This window comes from Lathamus discolor, chromosome 1 (assembly GCF_037157495.1).
Source record: "Lathamus discolor isolate bLatDis1 chromosome 1, bLatDis1.hap1, whole genome shotgun sequence".
Taxonomy (NCBI): Eukaryota; Metazoa; Chordata; class Aves; order Psittaciformes; family Psittacidae; genus Lathamus; species Lathamus discolor.
Genome location: NC_088884.1, coordinates 100,754,668 through 100,767,353, shown reverse-complemented (window position 1 = coordinate 100,767,353; position 12,686 = coordinate 100,754,668). Strand labels below are relative to the sequence as shown.

Below are 12,686 nucleotides of genomic sequence, written 5' to 3'. Positions count from 1 at the left end.
AAGCTGAGAGTGGCTATTATAAAGAATGTCTTTTTGAGCTGCCATAGGTGTTGCGGCTGTACTGTGATCATTAGGAGTTGCCTGGTCAGCCCTCTAAGTTAAAGCATGTGGTGAAGCTGGAATTTTCTGAGGCTTCAGATGTTTAAATTCTAATACTTCTCCCTGGCAAATAATGATTTTCTATTCAAGAGCCTAGGGATACAGAATATTTCAAACTAAAATTCTCATTTTGTAATATATTTTTTGCAAGTCCCTTTCTCAGACCTGAGTAAGGTGGTCATCTGATATGGAAAATTTCAGCTAAATCACTTAACATTTGATCAAGTTACAAGAAGCTGAATATAAAACAAGAAAGCAGAAAGCAATGAAAACATGCCATTCTGCCCTTATAAGGAGCAGTCTGAAAAGCAAGAAACCTAGAAGCACCTTAAAGGCTGTTAAGAAGCTACTGTGTTAGAAGCCTAGATAAAACTTGTGCCATAATTCAAAACAAAGCCAAAGCAGTCAAAAAATTGCATGTGTGGCTGAATGTGAAAATGATGTTGTCCATCAAAAGAAAAATGAAGGCTTTTAAGAACTGGAAAGCTTGCTCAAGTGAAAACAGGAAAGCCCATAAAAATGGCAGGTCAATTTCAAACAAGAAATTAAGAAAACTAGAAAGAATTTGAAGGGAGCCTTGCAAACAGTGCTGAAGAAAATAGTAGAGAATTATTTAAATATACCAAAAGCAGGAAGCCAGCTGAGGATTAGTGGGACCACACAATGGCCAAGGTGTAGAAGGGGCTGTAGCAGGATGAAGGAAGCTCAATGAACATTTTGAGTTGGTTTCCCAAGGAGAAAGATCTACTGGAAATGAAAATAAAGGAGAAAAACAAAACAAAACAAAACAAAACAAACACCAAAAAACCTGAACATACGAAAACAACTCATGGTGCAACAGCTAAAAAAAGGGAAGAAGGGTGAGGGTCGGAGTATCAATAACATATAGGTAGGAAGTGGAGGGAAACACAGAGGAAAGCTCCCAGGTGTGCCTACTACTCCTTGTAGAGCTCCAGGGGGTGAAGAAATTGGAACAGTTGTCCAAACACTCCCTCCTCCCCATTCTTTTTCTCACTGTCAAAGACACAATACCAGGCTGGATGAATCATTGGTCTTACCCCACAGAGTGTTTCTCATGTTTGAGTGGAAGCATTCTTGGCCATCCAGAAATTCAAGGAAAGAGTTGTGACAGTTTCTACGGAGACTTACTTCATAATTTGCTTCTGTGTTAAAAAGCTTTAAGCCACTGTCTCAGTTTCCAACTGAAAGAAGAGTATAGGATATTGGCTAGAAGACAAGTAATACATGAAAGAAACTGCTAAGGGAAATATTTAGGATGGAAATATGAATGTAAAGCTTAATCTTACATAAACCAGTGTTTTCTAATCCTTTTTGATTTCCAGTGTAGGTGTATAGCACTTTTAACCTACTTAGAGTAAGTTTGCTTCTTTGAATTTCCTGTTGCAGATCCCTGAGTTCTGGTGACCAAAGGCTGATAACCACTACAGAAAGGATATCATCTTGGAAGTTACTTATTTCCAGATTCTTTCTTCAAAGTAAGAGCAAATCTGCATGGAGACTGACCAGATTATAATACCAATGACACTTCAGTGATATTTCTTTTGTAAAGCTGAGTAATTGTACAGTGCATAGCTGACTTTGGGGCTTAAGTTTTTAGACAGATGTTCATCTGTTTAGAAAAGCAGAGGGGAGACTCTAAATATTATGTATGATCTCCCCCCATAGTGCATCTGTTCAGCTCAGATGTGTAAGGAACTGAGTTGTCATAATTTGTGAAAGTGGGTCACAAACCAAAACAAAATCCCAGACGGTGAGGCTTACAAGTCAGGAAGTGACTTCTTATTTTTTCTTTCTCCAGGGCCTAAAAATGGTAACTGTGCTTATCCTTCTTTGTGATTCTTAGGTGCTACTGAACTGAAATAATGAATGCATCTGTTTCCCTTTCTCTGATACCAATCAAATGCCACATTGTGAAAGAGATCTTCAGCTACAACAAATCAACGGAGGTTCATTAAAGACAATTTCATTTACAGGGAGTGAGAATTTGGTGCTGTATTTTCTATGTGATAAATAAATGAACTTGATTTAAAAAAGGAAAAAAATAAAGATAAAACCAACCCCATATCTTTTGCTATCTAACAATTATACAAATATTTCTGATGAAATAATAGAAGATTGCTGGAGAGCATTCGGTGAAGAGAAGAATTAGATAATTTAAAGCTGAATTATGAAGACATGCATACATTAATTATTTTACATCACCCATTTTCCCTGACTAGAGCATGTTGGCCTGATGGTGACAGTACTAACATATAGTCCCATCTCGTATCAGTCCTATTCAGACAGATCCCATTAGGCTATTTTTTCATCTTAATACCACTGACTTATCACTTTATAATTTCAAAATTAAAAATTTTTAAGAGAAACAATACCCCACTGCTAGAATAAAGCTTTCCAAAACTTCATGATCCTGATTCCCATCTGCCTCACCCCTTCTGTAGTCATTTTGACCCTACAAAACTTTATGATGTTAATCTGGTAAAACACAATACCTTTGTAAAAGTGTTAGTATCTTCACCAAGATAAATCGGTAAAAACATGTCCAATGGGCTGGTTTGCTTCTATTATACACTGAAAAGCGCATGTGCATGTGTGTGCGCGCATGTGTGTGTGCGTGTGTGCCTATAACTGATACAGTAAAACCTTTGAATACTGAAGTCAACACTGTAAACTGGGGGGGAAATTCTGCCCTTTTTTCTTCTATTCTTGCCACTCCAGCTCTTCTCTTAGTTCTTTTGTTGCCTTTCTTTCCACCACATTTATTTTCATTCCCTACGTTTGTTTTTCTCTTTCTCTCACTCCATAGTGATCCTGCTCTTACTCCTTAATATTCTTTGGAGTTGTTTAAAAAGTGGCCAATATACTCATTGTAACATCTCAAATCAATTTCATCTAGGACCCAGCTATGATCACCAATGATCACCACTGAATCTGAACACTCCCTTGCATTATGGTGGCTAAAGAATACAGCATACCTCTGCATGACTGAAGGTATTGTAATCTGGACCTTTGTGTTTGAACAATTATTTTAAAGATTTTTCAGATTCAACCATTTATCATTTGAATTTCAATTTGTGTGAGAATTTTTACGGGCTAAAAATGGTAAAACACAAAGGACGACTGCTTCAGAGGACTAATTGTTCACAGCCCTCACCTTTCTTTCATACATCAGCGTATATCTTTTGTAATTAAATATGTGAAATTCCTTTGAAATAAGCCAGGGAGCATATCCCTGACCTGCCTGCCCAGATACACATCCTGGTAAGTGAAATAACCTGGGACTGCTGGAATCCAGAGAGTTTTTTTGTACATGCTACTGACTAGACTGCTGTTATCAGCTTCCTGAGCCCTTTTTCAAAGTATGTATTCTTTTATTTGATTCACCCCAAAAAGCACCTTGGTTTTACATAAGCTTGAATGCAATTGATTTGCCATGGGAAGTCCTGAAGCAGGCTGTTGTACAGAGGTTGGAACAGAACTGGTCAGTCTGTGCCTCTGGAGCTGCATGGGGCTCTCTTAACTATTTCAGTACAACTTCTCTGCTGGCTGGCACAGTGGCTGTGGTATAATCCCTGCTCTAGGAAGCAGTGAGTCAGCAAGAGCCTCCGAAGACAATGTCAGTGGATTTCCCCGGCCTCTGCCTGTTTGTATAGCTGAGCCCCATTCCTCGGGCAAACTCTGCAAGGCCATGTCATTACCAGGCTCTGTGAACTATTCCCATAGCCTCATTGCTCCAACACAGGACAGGCATCTTGAAGCTTTCAACACAGTGAGGTTTTTTATCAGGCATTTGAAGGGCTGAGGAGATAAGACATTGTGGGAAGACTGTGTCTGTTTTTACATCGTATCTTTTCTTTAACCACAAGAAATTGTCTCCAAGCCATATGATCCTCAAATTACCAATACAAATGGGAATACAATTAATAGTGGTGCCATACCTTTATAGCGAGCATCACATTTTTGTGCCAGGAAGGCATACCTTTTATTCTATTAAACTGAGGAAAAGTCTTCTCCTGGGCCTCGTCTTCTCTATATGGTGCCATCTTTTCAGGAATATATCATCATCAGAGTGCTTTGTCCCAGTGATGTATTACACTAATACATCTGTTGCTTTAATGATATATTAGTGCAATACCTTATCAGAGTGATGCATACCAGTGATCTATTACTGAAAAGGTGGTGCCATTCAAGAATGAAAGAATTCATGAACATATTCAGTATAATTATACAGATAAAAGCCAACATACATTACACTGGAAGCTGCTTTCATGGAACCAAGAACACCAGTATTATGCTAGCCTGCTTGGTGCCGTTTTCTAGTGCTATTGCACTAGATTTGTAATGCTGAGGTTGTTACATCTCTTTTAAACCTTTTAAATATACTAAGAGCAACTACCATTAACCTTGGGTCACTGTGAAGCAGACTGTATCCATTTACATTATTTTTACTATATAGTGCTACAGTACTTACTTACCCGTAACCATATGAAACCAAGTAACATTAACCTCCAAATAGTCTGAAGAACATATCATATCTCATTATAATAATCTGAGCTTCATTCTTTGCTTGACTTTAATTATTGTCCATTCTCAAACATTTTCGATTACATGACAGTTGAACTTCAGCCTGTCATTAACTGTAGGCTTCTTTAATCTCAACCTTCATTTTCTTTACTATTACATTTTTTTTCATTACTTTAGCCACTGAAAAACAGATTAAGTCAGTCTGATTTACACTGGTTTGTGCAGTATATTAATTAAACAATTCAAAACACCATCCAAAGATCGTGGCAAAAAACCAAGTTCCATTTTCTGCTTTTTAAACTTTCAGTGTAAAGAAGGGTAAAAAATGTAAACCATTTTTTAATGGGCTACCCCTTAAAACTCAAAGCTTTTTCTCCTCTGCTTTAACTTCCTCACTAATTAGGTGCAAGGTAAAGAGAAAGAGAATTAGAACCACATTTCAGCTTGTGGTACTTTAACTGAGGTATAAAGTATTGATTAGCTTATTTACATTTCCTCTAAATACACTTTGCACCAAAGTGTGAAGAATGTTGCTTAGCAGAACATTAAGGCCTCCAACTTGTTTCAGTTATCAGAGCAGGGAAACGTGTATAGGTATCACTAGAATTTTTGCCAAATAATCTACACAAGACAATTTGTAACTCAAATGAGAGAGAAAAGGACAGGCAAAGTATTTATAGTATGTAAATACTGGAAATGTTTTCCTCTTTAATTTCTCCTCTGTTATTTTCAGCTCCATTACTAATGACAGGTATCCTTTTAATTTGCAGAGAGGGTTCCTAAAGCAACTTTCAGGAACGTGTTTAGGTGGTAAGCTGAATTCACAGAATCTGTAAAGGAGGGATGCAGTATGATGGATGCAGAACATCCTGCTCTTCACATTCCTACTCCTCCAAGGTCACTCAGCTAATGTGTGACCTTCCAGTTTGGAAACTGTTGACCTAGACCTTTTTCATCCATCTCCCCATGGGGGTGTATGAGGGAGCAGAAGTTGTCTTTTACCATAAGAGTCTGATGCAAGATGTAAACTGCTTTCATTGGTAGAGCAAGACTGAGTAGAATAGCTTGTGTGCTATGGATCTGAAGGAGAAGGTGATGTAACAGGTTACAGTAGAGGGTGAAGTGTGTGGCTGTGCAAATGAGGCAGCATGATACAGATCAGAGCAGAACTTCTGGGGCCACAAGTGGCAGTGGCACTAGTGCGTCCTTTCTGTCAGAAGGCTTACCATAGCCAAAGTAAACCTTGGCTCGTAAAGTGTCAGGGCCTCAGAGAAGGTTGCTATAGTTGTGTCCCAGTCATCATCCTGTGGAACACTTTAGTTGGTTTGGGTTTGTTTTTTTCTTTTATAATATAATCTCATTTATAATCTGGGAATTCATGGGTGGGACTGTTTTCTGATCCCTGTCAGAGATGGAAGCAGCGTGCTGGTCCAGCAATGCAGGAAGTATGGCTGCAGTGAGAAGAGAGTCCTTCAGCAAGAAACAGTGACAGATTTATTCTGATAAAAAAAAAAAAAAACAGCAAAAAACAAACCAAACAACAACAAAAAACCCCACCAAAAAACAAACAAATAACTACAATTTACCTAACTGCAATCGGGGGGGGGTGGGGGTAAGGAATGGGGGAGGAGGAAAGGGAAAAGGCATGCTTTTTATCTGGCCTGAGAAAACCTAAACCTCAGTAGTAAAAACCTCCAGGGCCGGTATAGAAACAATATTTTACCTGAAAGTATAATTGCTCAAGTCACTGTAGTAGGATATTTGCAACCTTTCCTCCTTATCTGAGGAAACTGGTTGTTTCACTGAGTGTTTACTAGGATTCATCAGTCCTGAAAAACCTACCGGATCTGGCAGATGAAATTTCCGTCGTGTTGCCCTCTTGGTTGTGGTGGGTCTGGTGTGTTCCTCATAGAGGTCTTATCTGTGACAGAAGCCTTCCAAAGTGTTACTATCAAACACAGTAACTGTTAATTCTGATAAACTGCAGGTGGGCAAATAGACCTTTGTGTAACTTGCCTTGTGTGCTGAGCAATTGGAAAGGACAGATTTGGTATATGAAGAGACATTAGCAGGTGGGCTTCTGATACTGTTGCTCCTCTTGTGTACATACTTACAGAACTTATGAAATACCTTAACAGCTCATGATATGTAATATACTTAAGGTCACAGAGTCTAGTCAGGTAGGGAGTGTGTTAGCATTTTCTTAAGAGATGGGCATCTGCATGGAGAAAGAGAACACAGTGAAATGCTTAACAGTGTACAACAGCCTATGGGGACTGCAGGCAAAGTGTGTGGTCTTACCCGGCATGGCTTTAATGGTCAATTCAGTCATAGGCAACCCTTGTTTTCTGCTTTAGAGGTGCAGTTTGTGGGGTCTTTGGGGAAGCCATCTGAATGATGAGTGACTGGGTTTTTGTTTTTCTGAGTTAATTTTAGCAACATCTGTTGTCCAATCTTGTTCACAGTGTGCTACACAAATGCTTTTGCTAGCATGGTGAAGAAAAGGAGGAATGATAGACAAGGTGGGTGGCAATTGCTTATATTTGCTCGAACTGTACTGCCACTGAATGTCAAATCATGCCATGTGACTATGCTGTGTCAGATTATGTGTGATGGCTTAGGACACAACTCTCCCGTTAGTTAAATGGCTTTCCTTTTAGTTAAATGAATGATGGAGTACCTACAAATTTGACATTTTGGGCTGAACCAGTCTTTCAGTTCCCTATGCAGTCCATGGAGAGAGCAAATCTTCTCCAGAGAAATTCATCCTACCTTCCATAGGATGGGAACAGTTGCCAGCTGATACTGCTTAACTCTCTCTTTTGACAACAGGTAACCTAGAAATCTAGGTTATGTTAAATGGATGTCTCTCTATCATAGTGAAGACCAGCAGACTTTGCATTTACTATCTACTGCCTAAAACTCCCCAAGGCTGGAATCTTCCACTAATTCCAAAAAGATTTGAAATAAAACCTGACACTACTGCATGTCTGAAACTTTGTCAACAATGAAGTGGCTGAATTAGCTGTAATTGGTTTGGGAGGGGAGAACTGTGAGATGACATACCATGCTGACAGCTTACCTGTGTTCCTCTGGTACAGGCTGCTATCTACACAGCACAGCCCCCGGCAAAAGTTTAATATATCACCCTATGTTTTGTGTTTCTTAAAATAAAGCCCCTAAAACAATAAGGTTGCAAATCTGAACTGAAAATGGTAAGGTAGAAAGTGAAATCAACAGAAGCAGGAGGAGGGATTGCCAGGGCATCAGAAATGGATCAGTAACCACTTAATTTGGATCAGGAGCAGCTAGCTGAGTTTGCCTGACTATGTGTTAACACCTGGACTGCAAAATGCAGAGGCTAAGGCAAAGGTATATGATTAATTCTGCTGACTCTGTTATGGGAAAATTGACTTCTGGCAAAGAGACGGAAAGAGCAGTTGGGAACAGTAAAGTCGCTCAAGCCTTGGAACACTTTGCTAGAATTATTAGCCTCTATAAGCAAAACCCCAGCTATGAGCAGATAAGTGAGGATTTTGTCATTGATTGAATTCGGGACCAGGATTTCACTGTAATTGCTAATTGTGGCAAATGTGCAACAGTTGTGCTGCTGCTTACAGCTGAAGAGTTTACTTCTGGGGTTCTTTTTTTGTCATTGATAGAAGCTGATTCCTGCCTTCTCCCAGCTTTTCAGCATGGGAAGCAGGGCTCATAAATCCCTGTGCTACTTACTTTTAAAATGTGTGACTTAACAAGTAGGGTTTGGCTGATGAGGATGGATGTATGGAAGGACCATTCAAGCAAATGAATGGTGAGTTCTTTCCTCTTCAGGCCCTTAGGCTCTGCTTGCTGACTTCAGTGCATTAAATGACTGCATAAAATATTTGTGGATATGTACTCAGGTGCAATAGAAAAACCTGATTAAAAAGAAAGTAACTTCTTGTAGCAGAAAAGGGGTTTTCTGTAACATGCCAGTACTGTGTCAATGATAATACAAGCATTCTTATCTCATGTTGATGTGATAGCCATTTCTGTTTAGAGATAATTCTTGAGGACGTTTGGGGTTTTGGGGTTTATTGGTTTTGTTTTTTTTTACCAGAATAACTCTCTTCTGTTTCCAGTCTAACTGGTCTCTAGAAAGCTGTGGTAGTCGGTAAAAGATATATGGGCCTAGAAAACAGGTTCAAAGAACTGGTGGCTTCATCAGGGCAACTGAAGAAAGTCTAAGGAAAAGCTGGTTTTTATTTGGAAAATAATAGTGTTTGGGAAAAGCATGCAGATGATTGTTAATTTACCACAAGTCAGTTTTCTCTAGCAGTTTTGACTTACCCCAAACCAAGTTATATATGTACCAGCTAGTGGGGCCATCCTCTAAAGCAGAACAAGAAGGTATTTGGTAGGATTTCAACATCAGGATTTGATCCACCTTTTTCTCCATCACCCACTTCTACAAGTAAAAAAAAAGAAAAAATGCTGAGGTGTTCCACAAAACAAAAGGAAAATAATACTTTGATCAGCTGCATATGTAAGCCTTGGTTACTGGGTGAGCAAGATTGCCACCTGAGTCTGTGTTGAAATGACAACTGGTATGCATTGTCTTGGCCTGCCTGGTTTACTTTGGAAGGAAACTCTGATGCATGAAGAGGCAGGGAGCTTGGTGACCAGGACAACTTCCCTGCACTGAAGATGCAATCTGAGACAGACTGACAAGAAGGTTTCTGAAGACTAACAGCACAATCCTGTTATTTTAGCTCTTCAGCCTTTGTTCTATATCTTTACAGGGTATTTCCATCAAACACCCAGGGAGGGTTCTCCTCTTCTGCAGAAATAAACTGAACTATTGAAAGTGGTGGTGGGGAAGATACAGTGAATTGCCCACACTTCTATCTGCCCAAAGCATGTTCACAGGCTAGTATTCAACAGCTGTTCCAAAAAAAAAAACACCCAACCAATCAAATCTGCTCAGCCTCCTTCCCTCCCAACCTAACCTTACCTACATGTAAGATTGCAATTAGGGAAAAAAGCCTCAGCTGCTATTCAGCTCTGGAAGCACCTGAAGTTAGCTTTTACTGTTAGAAGCTTTCCAGCTTCAAACTGAGACTGAACTATAGTTTGACCATAGTTTAGCCTGATCTGAATTAAGGAACATGTCCACCAGCCTCCACAGATAAAGGCAATGGTACGTGATAGGCTTGCTCAGAAAAGGCATGGATTGCTGCTGTTTTCTTCCAGAACAAAGGAGCAGAGGAGAAGGATTGAAGCTATAAGAAGACTTAATGACACACAGCTTTTCATACTGTGGACCACTGGTTAGTGAACTCTAGGATAAAGGTGAGCCAAGTTCCTTTTCTTTCTTGAAGGAACTCTTTCCAGCTTATAACGTATGCTTTATAAAGTATGTCTGTATTACCTGGTATTTGGCTTCAGCTAGAGAAACTTGTTCTACCATTTTCTACTAGCCCTAGGGAGCTGCTCAGTGTGTGGTTTGATCACAGATCTGGTTCTCAGGCACCTACAGTCACAAGCTATATAGGGAATCCACAAATCTGGATTCTCCCCTAGATGTGAGAGTACAAAAAGACCCATTTGCTGAACCAGTTTTTCTGTATTTGTGTACTCTGATGCTTCTTCTCACATTCAAATGTTGACTGCATCAGCGGTGCTATTGCTATGACCAATTTAATAAAATCAGATTAGACCTGAGGAAACTGCTCCCTGTTTGCAGTAGTAAAAGTAGCAATTTTCTAGGTGCACAGTAAATGGCCATCAAAAAGATAATAAAATTGGTATAATTAAGAAAGTTTTCAGTCGTCACTATTAACCTTGGCTGTTGAATCCAGCATGTGTTGGCATATTTAGAGTGATTCCTTTATTTCTAGTATGGATCCTCCTGTTCAGAACTTGGAAACCGCACTGGTTTAGGACTGTACTGACTATCCCAGGCTATTGAGTTACAATGGCATAATAAGGTAGCTCACTGCATGCTTTTCTCATCTCTGGCGTATTTCAAGTGAAACAAAGGTATTTTAGTCTAACACATTGTACTTGCCATTTTATCAGTTTAAGAGGCTGTGCAAGAGCAGTTAGAGAAGCTCAGTTGATGAGCAGCAACTTTTTAAACCACAGTATCTGTATCCTAACTTTTGTGTCTAATTATTTTTCTGATGCCGCTATGGAGCGTGTGCATTTTGGCTCTCCACGCTTTCCTGATGGGTTGTAACATTCCTGAGTATCTTGTGAAGAAAGGTTTGGGATAGAAATTGTAGTTCCAAAACTTTTTTTGGCAGTTGGATCGTTAACAGCATTAGCATTTACACATTTGACTGGTTTGAGATTAGCAGGTGAAATTCATAACCCCTCTAGAGTCTCATTCTCATCTTTGTGTTAATTCACAACTTCTGTGTTAATAACAAGCAGTTCCACAGCTAAACCTACATGAAAATGGCCCAAGTGAAAGCTGCTGCTAAAGTCCATTGGCAGATCTTACATGATATTGGACTAGGGAAGCTTGTGAGGTGGGGAGGTGTTAAGAGACAGACAAGGGCCCTGGTTCACCAAGAATCTAGTAGAGTTTGTGGGGAGATTTTAAAAGTGCAGGTGGACACGCTGTTCGACTATGTCATTTTCTTTAAAACATTGCTACTCATGTTCTAGTTTTAATTAGAAAAAAGGAAAAAGTTGGCTGCTAAACATCTTTGAGCACATGGTGAGGCACAAATTGAGACACACAAATAAACTACCGACCAGCTTGGGTTATTTTTGAGATGGCACTGATCAATTCTCACAGACTGGTTGGGTTTGTCATCGTGTCCCCGGCCGGGTGTGTCTGTGCCGTTGTGCTCCCCCTTATTGTGTTAATTTACTCAAAAGCTGGCATTACTCAGTTTCTACAGTGCGGTAGCTAAAAGCCTGCTTGAAATTCTGTTTAGTCATTTAATTCTTAGTGATTCAGCATATTACAGGAGCAGAAATAGTAATACAACTGACTGTTGCATGTGTTTCCAGGGGAGATGTTGGTGCGTTGGGATTTTTTTTTTTTTTATTGTTTTTTTAATGGTGGTTTTTTTAACACAAAGGAAAAAACCACTTCCTTTGAATGGAGCTCGGTTCCATCAAAACCATGCTAAGAATCACTCTGTCAGAACCGGAGATAGGAACAGAAGAGATGGAATCTAAAGTTAGAGCTGGAGTCGCCCCAGCAGCCTCTTAGTACCTCCATACAACGGGGCACATCCGTAACTCACTCCGACAGACCCCGCTCACTGTGTGTCAGCGGGATGATTTACTGCACCCTTCGCCCTGGACGTTCAGGTGCGCGTCCCTCTGCGCATTCCCTCCCGCTGGAAGCATACTGTGCCCGAGACTGCCCGCCCCGCTGCCCTGCCGCGGCGCCTGCGCTCGGGAAGCGCCGGGCACGGCGCCGGCCGCGGGGCCCCGGGGTCGGGTCACGGGAGGGGAGGCCGCCAGCGCCCCGGTGCGGCCCGGCGGCCCGGCAGAGCATGGCAGGGAGGCCCGGGGCGGGGGGAGTAGAAGATGAGAGGAGAGGCGCGCCTGTTGTCGCTCCGCGCTTAAAGGCAAAAGCCGGCGGGGTGCCTGCTGCCGTGCCGGAAGGGCTCTCCTCCAGCCTCGGGAAGGAGACCTGCAGAGCCGAAGGAGGGCTTTGGAAGAGTGGGTGATGCTGTAGGTGCGCTGTCTCTTCTCACCTGGTGCCGGTTTTCTTCAGTTCAAATGCAGTAAAAAGGTGTGGTGGGTTTTAAAAGGTAGCTGTGTTTCGGGCTGGTTGAATGATGAGCTTGGCCATGCTTAGTAAGATGTAAAAACTGCTTAAATTCGTGCAGGATTTTTATTTCTGCAACCACAAATAGGTCACTGTCTTAATTATTCTTAACCTTATCACTAGGAAACAAGTATTGGCCTATAACCTAATCTCTCTGCATTCATGACTTTGTCATCCTCTGCATATTGACACAGCCTTTTCCCTCAGCAGACTTTCTCCCTTTTATGAGAAGTATTTAAAAACCAGGAGCTAGGATTTTGCCTGT

The 12,686-nt window shown here is 40.7% G+C and overlaps 1 long non-coding RNA gene across 1 annotated transcript; it reads left to right on the top strand.

The window, feature by feature from the left end:
* Positions 1-8,391: 8,391 nt before the first annotated feature.
* LOC136007284 (uncharacterized) lies at positions 8,392-12,011 on the top strand. Its single transcript, XR_010609583.1, has 3 exons — positions 8,392-8,455; positions 9,877-9,975; positions 11,721-12,011. It is a non-coding gene; the product is annotated as an uncharacterized LOC136007284 (long non-coding RNA).
* The last annotated feature ends 675 nt before the right edge of the window (positions 12,012-12,686 follow it).